The sequence below is a fragment of the Bos taurus genome, chromosome 25 (genome assembly GCF_002263795.3).
Source record: "Bos taurus isolate L1 Dominette 01449 registration number 42190680 breed Hereford chromosome 25, ARS-UCD2.0, whole genome shotgun sequence".
NCBI lineage: Eukaryota > Metazoa > Chordata > Mammalia > Artiodactyla > Bovidae > Bos > Bos taurus.
Window position 1 is genome coordinate 7,259,374 of NC_037352.1, and position 11,377 is coordinate 7,270,750.

At 44.6% G+C, this 11,377-nt stretch overlaps 1 pseudogene; it reads right to left on the reverse strand.

Annotated features, from left to right (window-relative positions):
- Positions 1–9,153: 9,153 nt before the first annotated feature.
- LOC112444362 (uncharacterized) lies at positions 9,154–9,266 on the reverse strand (annotated as a pseudogene).
- Positions 9,267–11,377: the final 2,111 nt, after the last annotated feature.

Consider the following 11,377-nt stretch of genomic DNA (forward strand, 5'->3'; position numbering starts at 1 on the left):
GACAAATGCAAATTTTTTTTTTAAATCAGAGTAAACATCACAGAAGGAGCAAGAAAGCAAGAAACAGTCAAGGACAGAATCAAACACAAGATGTCCAGCAGAAGTTCTGTGCACTTGCTAGAAGTGGAGCTTTTGTTGGACTTTGAGCTTCCTGGCAGCCAAAGCAAAAAGGGAAACAGTTTTCAGGAAATGAAAATGTGGCTGCTTGGGTGAGGTGCACATTTCCCTGATTACTTAAGCCTGAGAGCAGTTTGGCCTGATGGGAACTCTGTTTTAGGACCTCAGCCACATCCCACAATAAATACATAAACTGGTTTAATTCTAGGTTTCACATCTTATGGTAAGGCTTCTGTCAAATAGAAATTCAGCACAAGCAGTGAGTGTGTGCTCATTCACTCAGTCCAATCCCTTGGGACTGTTGCCTTCTGTGCATGGAATTTTCCAGAGAAGAATACTAGCATGGTTAGCCATTCCCTTCTCCATGGAATCTTCCCAACCCAGGGATTGAACGCTCGCCTCTTGTATCTCCTGTGTTAGCAGGCAGATTCTTTACCATTGTGCTACCTGGAGGGGCCAAAGAAAGATGTGCCAAACACAAAGCTCCCTGGTCCACCTTTAGTTAGAATTCAGACTTTACAATACAGAAAGCAAGCTTCTAAAACTGGGTCATGTAAAACGCTATTCAGAAAATCCATCCAGGTTAAAACTCGTTTGGCCATTGACCTAGGATATTCATGCCACAGACACTGAGTAGTCCTCTACTAAAGATACCTGCTTATTTTGCACAGTGTGCTTAGTTGCTTAGTCGTTTCCCACTCTTTGCGACCCCATGCGCTGTAGCCCACCAGGCTCCTCTGTCCATGGGGATTCTCCAGGAAAGAATACTGGATTGGGTTGCCATGCCCTCCTCCAGGGGAGCTTCCCAACCCAGGGATAGAACCCAGGTCTCCTGCATTGCAGGCGGATTCTTCACCAACTGAGCTAGCAGGGAACACACACAAACACATATATATATAAGTGCTGCTGCTGCTAAGTCGCTTCAGTCGTGTCCGACTCTGTGCGACCCCATAGACGGCAGCCCACCAGGCTCCCCCGTCCCTGGGATTCTCCAGGCAAGAACACTGCAGTGGGTTGCCATTTCCTTCATATATATATATATATATGTACTAGGCCTTTTTTCGGAGAAGGCAATGGCACCCCACTCAGTACTCTTGCCTGGAAAATCCCATGGGCGGAGGAGCCTGGTAGGCTGCAGTCCATGCGGTCGCTAAGAGTCGGACACAACTGATTGACTTCACTTTCACTTTTCACTTTCATGCATTGGAGAAGGAAATGGCAACCCACTCCAGTGTTCTTGCCTGGAGAATCCCAGGGACGGGGGAGCCTGGTGGGCTTCCGTCTATGGGGTCGCACAGAGTCGGACACGACTGAAGCGACTTAGCAGCAGCAGGTCTTTTTTATTTACATCCCATGCTGCACACTCAAGAGATGACTAGCCCAACAATAAAATGCTTAAGTGTCTGCTGCTGCTGCTAAGTCATTTCAGTCGTGTCCGACTCTGTGTGACCCCACAGACGGCAGCCCACCAGGCTCCCCCGTCCCTGGGATTCTCCAGGCAAGAACACTGGAGTGGGTTGCCATTTCCTTCTCCAATGCATCAAAGTGAAAAGTGAAAGTGAAGTCACTCAGTCGTGTCCGACTCTTCGCAACCCCACGGATTGCAGCCCACCAGGCTCCTCTGCCCATGGGATTTTCCAGGCAAGAGTACTGGAGTGGGGTGCCATTGCCCTCTCCTCTTAAGTGTCTAGTGTCTACCATTAGTAACCTTCCTATAAGTGACTGTTATGTGTATCATTATTTCATTTCACCCTTAATGGTACCTGTAAGATGAATGGTAGGCCACCCCTGCCACAGTTGGAAAAACTAAAAAGAGGGAAAGAAGATTATTGCCCAGCCACATAACCTGGAAGCAATAGAGCCCGAATTTCTCTGTCTCCTGTGGTGCGGGCAGAACTGCCAATCACACTTCCTGAGTGTGTAACACAGGCTGGCCAACCCTTAATCCCTCCCACAGTACTGTTATTGGCTCAGGGATGGGCACATGACCTATGCTGTCAATCATACTCCCTTGGTTTGTAACACAGGCCAGTCAATCCTTAATCCCTCCCACAGCTGCTGTGATTGGCTCAGGGTTGGGCACATGATCCCAGGCAAGGCCAATCATTATCTTTGTCAAAAATAATAAGGGAAAGGCACTTCCTACGCAATGGCTGCTACAGCCGTCTTCCCTCCCATGGAGTAATTCCTCTGGGAAGAATGATGTCAGGCTGACACAAGGAAATATGAGAAATACGGTGTCAGAGAGAGTCCCATCAAACTATTTGAACCACGTTCACCCTTGGACTTCTCACTTACACAAATCTCTATGTTTCTTTTTGGCCAGTTTGATTTGGGCTTCTGTCACTTGGCAACTGTTACTGTCTTTAGTGACTACAGCAGCTATAGTAGTCACACATGTGTGTGTGTGTGTGTGTGTGTGTGTGTGTGAGAAACAGATCTGAGACAGAGTCACACACACGAGTGGTGATAAAGCCCATTTGTCTAAATATCAGAACCAATAATTGAACTAGATTCAGAACCCAAGGAGAAAAGTAATAAGGGCGGGGGGGGGGATATTTAAAGCAGACTCTGAAATCCCCGAAGAACTCAGTTTAGCCTAGAAATGCTGACATAAGCTGAACCACAAAAGCACAAATAGCCCCACTATAATTAGTTTACCTTCCAGTTTTATCCGAATTCACCTCCTGAGGACTTAGAGCATTCTGAGAGCAATAAAGTCTCAACCACCGATGGTACCGCCAAAAGTCCCCGCAGACATCCTATTGACTTTGCTTCGTTCATTCTGAATAACCTCAGAGCGGCCTAGAAGATTGCTAACAGTCGCTTAGAATTCCTTATGGGGCCCAGACTCTGGATCCAGGTCTTGGGGGCACCAGTCAGCAGGCTCTGAAACATTCCAGGAGCCAGGGTGTTTAATGAATGCAGAGCAGGGAGCTACAGGGGCAGCTGTGAATGGAAGGAGGGAGAAAACCTGGGTACAAAGCAAGGCTGAATGCAGTCTGTTGCTGCTATTTAATTACATCCAGTGCCTGAATCCTTTGCTGATGGAAAGGCACCAAACTTGTATGCACTGACACATATACATGCACATAAGTACACACACACACACACACACACACCCCACAAAGAATGAAAAGGAAAAAGAAACTCCATGGCAAGCATCCACAATGCAGCTCTGATTGATTAGCTAGCAACCTCCAAAGCCAGTGATGACAGCAACCCTAGTTTCTGAAAGCTCTCAGCTTCTCTTTCAGGAAAAAGAAGAAAGGAAAGACAGAGGAGTGCTAGCTCTCCTTTGTCTTTGAAATGGTTACGGCATAAAATGATCAGGAGATAAGCAAATGTGCTAGTCATAAGTGACTGCATAGGGGTACTGAAGAAGAGTGGGTGTGTCCCCAGCCATCAGTGCAAACGGCACCCAGTGGAGCTGGGCAGGGCTGTGTGTGGAGGGTCTGGACGAGACAAGTGTCAAGACAAGTTCTGTCTGTCCATTACGCAGTTGCTCCCAACGTTATTCCCAATGCCCCTTTCCTCGTGCGTTTTATTTGTTTTCTTTTACTTTTTGGCCACACCGCATGGCATGCCAGATCTTAGTTCCCTGACCAGGGATCAAATCCACACCCCCTGCAGTGGAAGTGCAGAGTCTTCAACACTGGATTGCCCGGGAATTCCCTCCTTACATGTGCTTTTGAAAAATTCCTGTCTCATTGCCCCAGTGTCTTCATCTGTAACAGGGTGTTGGACCAAAAACCATCTAAAGAATTCTCTAACTCCAAGAACTTGTCCACTATATCTTTGAGATGGGAAAGATCTATAAAGATCAACCGGTCCTCTATCATGTATTTCACGCTCTCAAGATTAGTTCACTGGCTAAGGATGTAGACTTTGGTGTCAGACAGAACTGAGATAGGGTCGCATCTCTTTCAGTCCCTAGCTCTAGGTAATTCAATGAACCATCCCTTTGTATTTCCTTGTCTGTAAAGTGGGGTGATAATAGAATCCCAGATCATAGAGCTATCGTGAACATTTCATGAAATAAAGCACATAAAGCTGCGAGCTCACTGCAGGCCCATAATTAGCATTTTTTTAATGTGGCTGTTGTGAGTACACTCATCTTTCATAGGAAGTGATATGGGTCCCCCAGCTGGTCAGGAAATAGAGAATGTCTCCCACTTTAGCGTTTCTTATGCTCATCATTGTCGTAGAGCAATGGCAAACAAGAAGGGAAATAAAATGTCTTCGATGCTGCTGCTGCTAAGTCACTTCAGTCGTGTCCGACCCTGTGCGACCCCATAGACAGCAACCCACCAGGCTCCTCCGTCCCTGGGATTCTCTAGGCAAGAACACCGGAGTGGATTGCCATTTCCTTCTCCAATGCATGAAAGTGAAAAGTGAAAGTGAAGTCTCTCAGTCGTGTCTGACTCCTAGCAACCCCATGGACTGCAACCTACCAGGCTCCTCCATCCATGGGATTTGCCAGGCAAGAGTACTGGAGTGGGGGCGTGGGTTGCCATTGCCTTCTCCGTGTCTTTGATGGAAGAGGTGAAATGGCACTGCCTTCATCTCCATCCTCACCCCTGCAGCCCCACAGTGCTGGCCTTGGGACCTAAGAGAATAAATTCAGAATATATAGCTGAATTTGCAGGGCTCTGAGAATTCCCTGGGTCCTCAGAAACTTTTCCTATTGAAAGAAAAGATCTGAAATGTCACCATGAGGAGTTCCACCCTCTGGGTAAATACTCTGATCTCCATGAAAAGCCAGATATCCATGGGAGAAGAGTTGAGTTACTAGGAATGAAAAACAACCAAAGAGCAGATTTTGACTGAAGAAGGAAAACTATGAAATATTAGAGACAGGAAATAAGTTAACACATCACCAAAAAGTGAGAATAAGAGGTAGGAATTTCAGCTTTGCCCAATTTCCGCTTTGCTAAGGACAGATACAGGGTTGAAAAGTGAAAGTTGTTCAGTTGTGTCTGACTTTTTGCCACTCCCTGGACTATACAGTCCATGGAATTCTCCAGGCCAGAATACTGGAATGGGTAGCCTTTCTCTTCTCCAGGGGATCTTCCCAACCCAGGGATCGAACCCAAGTCTCCCACATTGCAGGTGGATTCTTTACCAAATGAGCCACCAGAGAAGCCCAAGAATACTAGAGTGGGTAGCCTAGCCCTTCTCCAGCGGATCTTCTTGACCCAGGAATCAAATGGGGTCTCCTGCATTGCAGGTGGATTCTTTACTAACTGAGCTCTCAGGGAAGCCTGGTACAGAGTTGAAGAGAATACATATTAGCATTCATGATTTTTTTTGGTCTTGAGTTGAAATTCAGTAAATTTTCTGAGAGTTTAGAGAAACCTAATCCTGTCTGCCTGAATAAGCCAAGTCACAGAAAGAGTTAAAGAACAGTCTGAGGTCACATAGCAAGGTAGATAGAAGACTTACCCCTCCTAATGCTCAATCCTGGGTTCTCTGCATTAAATCATACCATCCCCTAACACCATCCTTCTCATAAAGAAGCAAAGGGACAGGATAGATAGTTCATGTCCTCTGGTGTTGGCAGAGAGTTTGGACTGCAGAGCTATTCCCAAGAGCCCCCAACCCTGTAAAAACAGTTCCAGGGACATAGGCAACACTTCCATCGATGGGTCCTATGACATGAAGGTGGAGACTGCAAATCCAAGTCCTGATGGCTATGTGACCTTAGCCTCGTTGCTGTTGTTGCTGTTAAGCCACCCAGTCGTGTCTGACTCTTTTGTGACCCCATAGACTGTAGCCTGCCAGGCTCCTCTGTCCATAGGATTTCCCAAGCAAGAATACTGAAATGGGTTGCCATTTCCTTCTCCAGGGGATCTTTCTGACTCCAGGGATCAAACTCGTGTCTCCTGAATTGGCAGGCGGGTTCTTTACCACTGAGCTACCAGGGAAGCCCTTAGCCTCATTATGAAACCTCAACTCCTTCAATTGAGAAATAGCAGTAACATTCCTCCTTATACCCTAGAATTTTTAGAAGATTCATGAGATGCAACATGAGAAATATTCTGTCAGCCTCTGATGTGCTGGATCAATGTTTCTCCTTTTTGTTTTTCCAAAATCCCTTTAGATCTGATTCTTGACCTTAGAGTAAGCCCACACTCAACACCCGCTATTACCTTTTTTCAATTTTCCCCAATAGCCAGTGCTCCAAAGTTCTGATTAAATGAGGAGACCCACACCTAAATGTATTCAACAAATGAATCTATTTATTTCCATTTCTATTCTGCACGATGCGTACCGGCCTGCAAGTATCTTCCCAATCATATCTTGTGAAGAATACCTGAAGGTACCTCTCTGACTGACTTCCTCAATCTATATGCAGATTTGTGCTAAGCCTGTAAATAATTTGTAACAATTTGCATTGAGTTTATGGTTTCTCTAATCCAACCCTGATCATTTGTAAATTGTTTCTATTCATGTGCAGATCAACTGTAATAAGATTGCTAATAAAAGAGTGGTTAATAAAATTTATAATGGGAAGACAAAGCATAATTTAGAGGCGGGTATTTTTGACATAAGGGCTTTTCCAGGCTGTAGGCGAAAATAGATTAATGAAATTCTGTTTTGATTTTACATTCTAAAGAATACTTCATGGTGAAATGTGGTCTTGAATCCTATTTCTTCTTCCTAGCCTTGACTGCTGGTCTTGAGTGATAGGGTTTTCTCACATCTTAAAAAGCTTTTCTAATAAGGCTCAACTCCTCAGCGACTTCATGTTAGTGGTTGGAAGGATGAGTGGTTTGTACGCATGCAGCTACTCATCTCCTCAGGAAACACTATTTGGGTATCCACTGTGTTGCAGATACCATGACAGATCATGAAATACCAATGGGAACGAACCAGAGCTATTCCATCATAAACTGGCAAACTGCTGACAATCGAGACTTTATATGTATTGTTTGCCATTAGGTCCTTGCTGTCTAGGAAAATACTCAGTACCTAGTTACATGACCAATAAATGTTCATGGAATAAATAAATCAACATTCATAAAACTAAGATCATGGCATCCAGTCCCATCATTTCATGGCAAATAGGAGGGGAAACAATGAAAACAGTGAGAGACTTTATTTTTCTAGGCTCCAAAATCACTGCAGATTGTGACTGCAGCCATGAAATTAAAAGACGCTTGCTCCTTGGAAGAAAAGCTATGACCAACCTAGACAGCATGTTAAAAAGCAGAGACATTACTTTACTGACAAAGATCCATCTAGTCAAAGCTATGGTTTTTCCAGTAGTCATGTATAGATATGAGAGTTGGACTATAAAGAAAGCTGAGTGCTGAAGAATTGATGCTTTTGAACTGTGGTGTTGGAGAAGACTCTTGAGAGTCCCTTGGACTGCAAGGAGATCCAACCAGTCCATCCTAAAGGAAGTCAGTCCTGAATATTCATTAGAAGCACTGATGCTGATGCTGAAACTCCAATACTTTGGCCACCTCATGTGAAGAACTGATTCATTTGAAAAGACCCTGATGCTGGGAAAGATTGAAGATGGGAGGAGAAGGGAATGATGGAGGATGAGATGGTTGGATGGCATCACCAATGTGATGAACATGAGTTTGAGTAGGCTCTGGGAGTTGGGATGGACAGTGAAGACTGGTGTGCTGCAGTCCATGGGGTCACAAAGAGTCGGACATGATTGAACAACTGAACTGAACTGTAAAACAGGGTGTTGGAGGATAAGATGGCTGAATGGCATCACCAATGCAATGGACTTGAACTTGGGCAAACTCCAGGAGACAGTGAGGGACAGAGGGCCTGGTGTGCTACAGGCCATGGGGTTGCAAAGAGTCAGACACAACTGGGCGACTAAACAGCAGCAACTGGAAATATCAGGCAATAAATCATGCTAAGGCTATCCATCCTCATCCCATTTGCCCATTGCTCTAAGACTTTTAGAAGGAAGGCAAACTCCATTTGGCTGAAAGAATCATAAAATCTTTTATTAGTCACACAGTATGTGTCAGAGCATGGGAATCAGGTAAAACTCATACCCAATCTGACCAAAAGAGGTTTTCTTCAAGATTTCTGAACTCTCCTAACTGCTACAGCATCCCTGGAAAACTGATGCTATGGTTTTTATTTGCAAATGAGAAAAATCACGATTCATGCAAGTTGAACAACCTTCTAAGGTCACCAGGAAAAAGTGGCATGTCTGTCTTAAACTGGAGCCCATGTTCATCAAGAGCGTTTTTCTTGAGGTGTGTTTAAGAGGATAGAGAGAGAGAAAGAGAAGGAAGCCCAGACATATTATTTTAACAGCAATTTCTCCACGTGGATGGAAACATTATAAGGATGCAAGATGCTCTCTTCCCAAAAAAGTCTCTTCTGCTACTTGATGTTGTTGTTTAGTCCCCAGGTTATGTCTGACTCTTTGGAGACCCCATGGACTTTAGCACCCCAGACTCCTCTGTCCATGGGATTTCCCAGGCTAGAATACTGGAAAGCATTAGTCATTCAGTCATGTCCAATTCTTTGCGACCCCATGGACTATAGCCCAATAGGCTCCTCTGTCCATGGAATTCTCCAGGCAAGAATACTGGAGTGGGTTTCCATGCCCTTCTCCAGGGGAGTCTTCCCAAATCAGGGATGGATCCTGGGTCTCCTGCATTAAAGGCAGATTCTTTACCACCTGAGCCATCAGGGAAGCCCCCTTCTGCAATATTTTGAACCTATTTCTTCTTTTTTTAAACCTTTTATTTTATATTGGAGTATAGACAATTAACAGTGTTGTGATAGCTTCAGATGATCAGTCAAGGGATGTGGCCATACATATATATGTATCCATCCCCCCAATAAACCCCCCTCCCATCCAGACTGCCACAGAACATTGAGGAGAGTTCCCTGTGCTAAACAGTAGGTCCTTGCTGGTTATCCATTTTAAATACAGCAGTGTGTACCCGTCATTACCCAACTCCCTAACTATCCCTTCCCCCACCCTTCCCCCAGGCAACTCTAAGTTCGTTCTCTAAGTCTGCGGGTCTCTTTTCTGTTTTGTAAGTAAGTTCATTCGTATCATTTCATTTAATAGATTGTCTCAGAGGACATATCAGTTATTAAACTGATAAGAACAGATACTACACTTGATGTTAGCCAAAAGGCCAAGAAGCAATTGAACCTATTTCTCCTTATTTGATCTTTTATCACCCAGTCCAAAACTTAATACCCATCCCCTACCCCAGAAAAAAACAGCCCTTCTTGTGTCTGGACCTATCCTAGTCTCCTTTTTTTTTTCTTTTAAACAAAACCAGCTCAGTTCTTCCTTTTAAGTTATCCTCCATCAATTCCCAGTGGAGGAGAAATCAAAGGGCATATTCTGGAAATAGAAAACCCCCTTGCAGACCAGACACGTCAAATATTTCATGGGACTACAGCACAACCAAAAGCTGTGACGTGGTCCCAAGTGGCAGCTGCCAAAGGCATGTTGTAAGAAGATGACCTCAATTTCCCCTTCTGTCAGTCAGGCCATCTTCCCAGGCCCCGTGTCTAATTCCATGCACTTCAAATTCACCCTGTTTTGCCCCTGGGGCGCCAGGACTTGAGCCCATGGCTTCCATAGCTGTCTTTCTCTTTCAGTGCTTTTTCTTAAATAAGGAGTGATTGAGAGTGGGAATTGCAGATCAAAAGGAGACAGCGAAATGTCATCAACATTACATAATTTGTACTATCACTTGTCAACATTGATCCCCTTAATACTATCGCTTTGACAGATGAACGAAGCAGGATTGTAGAATACTAAGAAGTGAAAGAGGGGGATAAAAAGACAACCATGTTTGATTACCCTCTGAAGTCCAAAGGATTTGAAAGTCATGACACTGGTTATTACTACGGTCTTTGGAGAGATGAACAGAAACTTAATCTATCTAATAAAATTGCCTCGAGAGATAAACTTAATCTAAACTTTCTTTCAACTATCTCTCAGTATAATCTAATGGATTTTTCTCAGTCTCCATTGCAACACAAGACAGCTGGGTAGAAGATAGACCCACCACGTTAATTAATCCACTTCACTCTTGTCAAATGGACATGGTGTGTGGAGCAGAGGTTGGTGCTTCTGAATGTATTGGGGTCCCCTATTTAATAGAACTCAACTGATGGGACAATCACAGCCTTTCAGACTATGGAGACTGCCAGAATGCTGGTGAATGTAGCTTGCAAAACTTTTGGAGGAGAGTGGTTGGGAAATGGGCGGGGGGGATAGGAGAGGGGGAGCTGGGAATAGCTAAATGCATCCTTTAAATTTTTTAATTTATTTTTAGTTTCGTGCTGAGACTTTGTTGATGCACACAGGCTTTCTCTAGTTATGGTGAGTGGGGACTTCTCTTGTTGCAGAGCCCAGGCTCTAGGGCATGTGGGCTTCAGCAGTTGTGGCGCATGGACTTAGTGGCCCTGCTGAGTGTGAAATCTTCCTGGACCAAGGGTCAAATCCATGTCCCATGCATTGGCAGGAGGATTCTCTACCACCGGGCCCCCAGGAAAGTCCGTTTACATTTTTACTTATTTATTTTCTCATCCTTTTAAGAATTTCTGAGCTATCACTATAGGACTGTGGCTTGGGGATGGGGAGAACTGACTGGTCACCATATACCAGAGGTGGTGATGGACGCTTGGGAAACAATGTGTAAATAAGCCTGACCTTGCAGAGATTAGAGTCTGACATAAAGGCAGTTGATTTCAAAAGCACAGTTCCTGGTACAGACTATATGTTCATTGACACCTGGTTGGAAGAAGATATTGTGTAGGGTCAGACACTTGTGCTTCTGTACCAAGAAAACAGACCTTTCCCAGGAAAAGCTTGGTCATGCTGACTTCTCCAAGCCTGTGAGATACTTGGATAATCAGGCCAGAAATCAAAATCAACCAGCAAAATCTGGGTCCAGCCAATGTACTTGGACCCAGAGTGCGTAGCTAGAGGACTAACCGGTCTCAGAATTTATATGACAAGGCTCCTGCCCTCGAGCTAGGACAATTTCCATCAGCCTTTCTTCCATGGATCCATTTCCTTCCCTGAAGGCTGAAGAGAGGTGCTTGAAAGGGAACCAAATCTTATTTTAAAGCCTATAGCCCCGCTGATAGAAATCGTGCAGGAGTGAGTGACAACTGTTCATGTGCAAAGCAAGCAATTTCCCTCTCCCTCCCTGGAGAAGGGGGTCCCTGCTGCTTTCTGATGCCTTCTCTAATCTCTGTTTTTAATTTTTTCCCCTTTCTACTGCATGCTTCATAT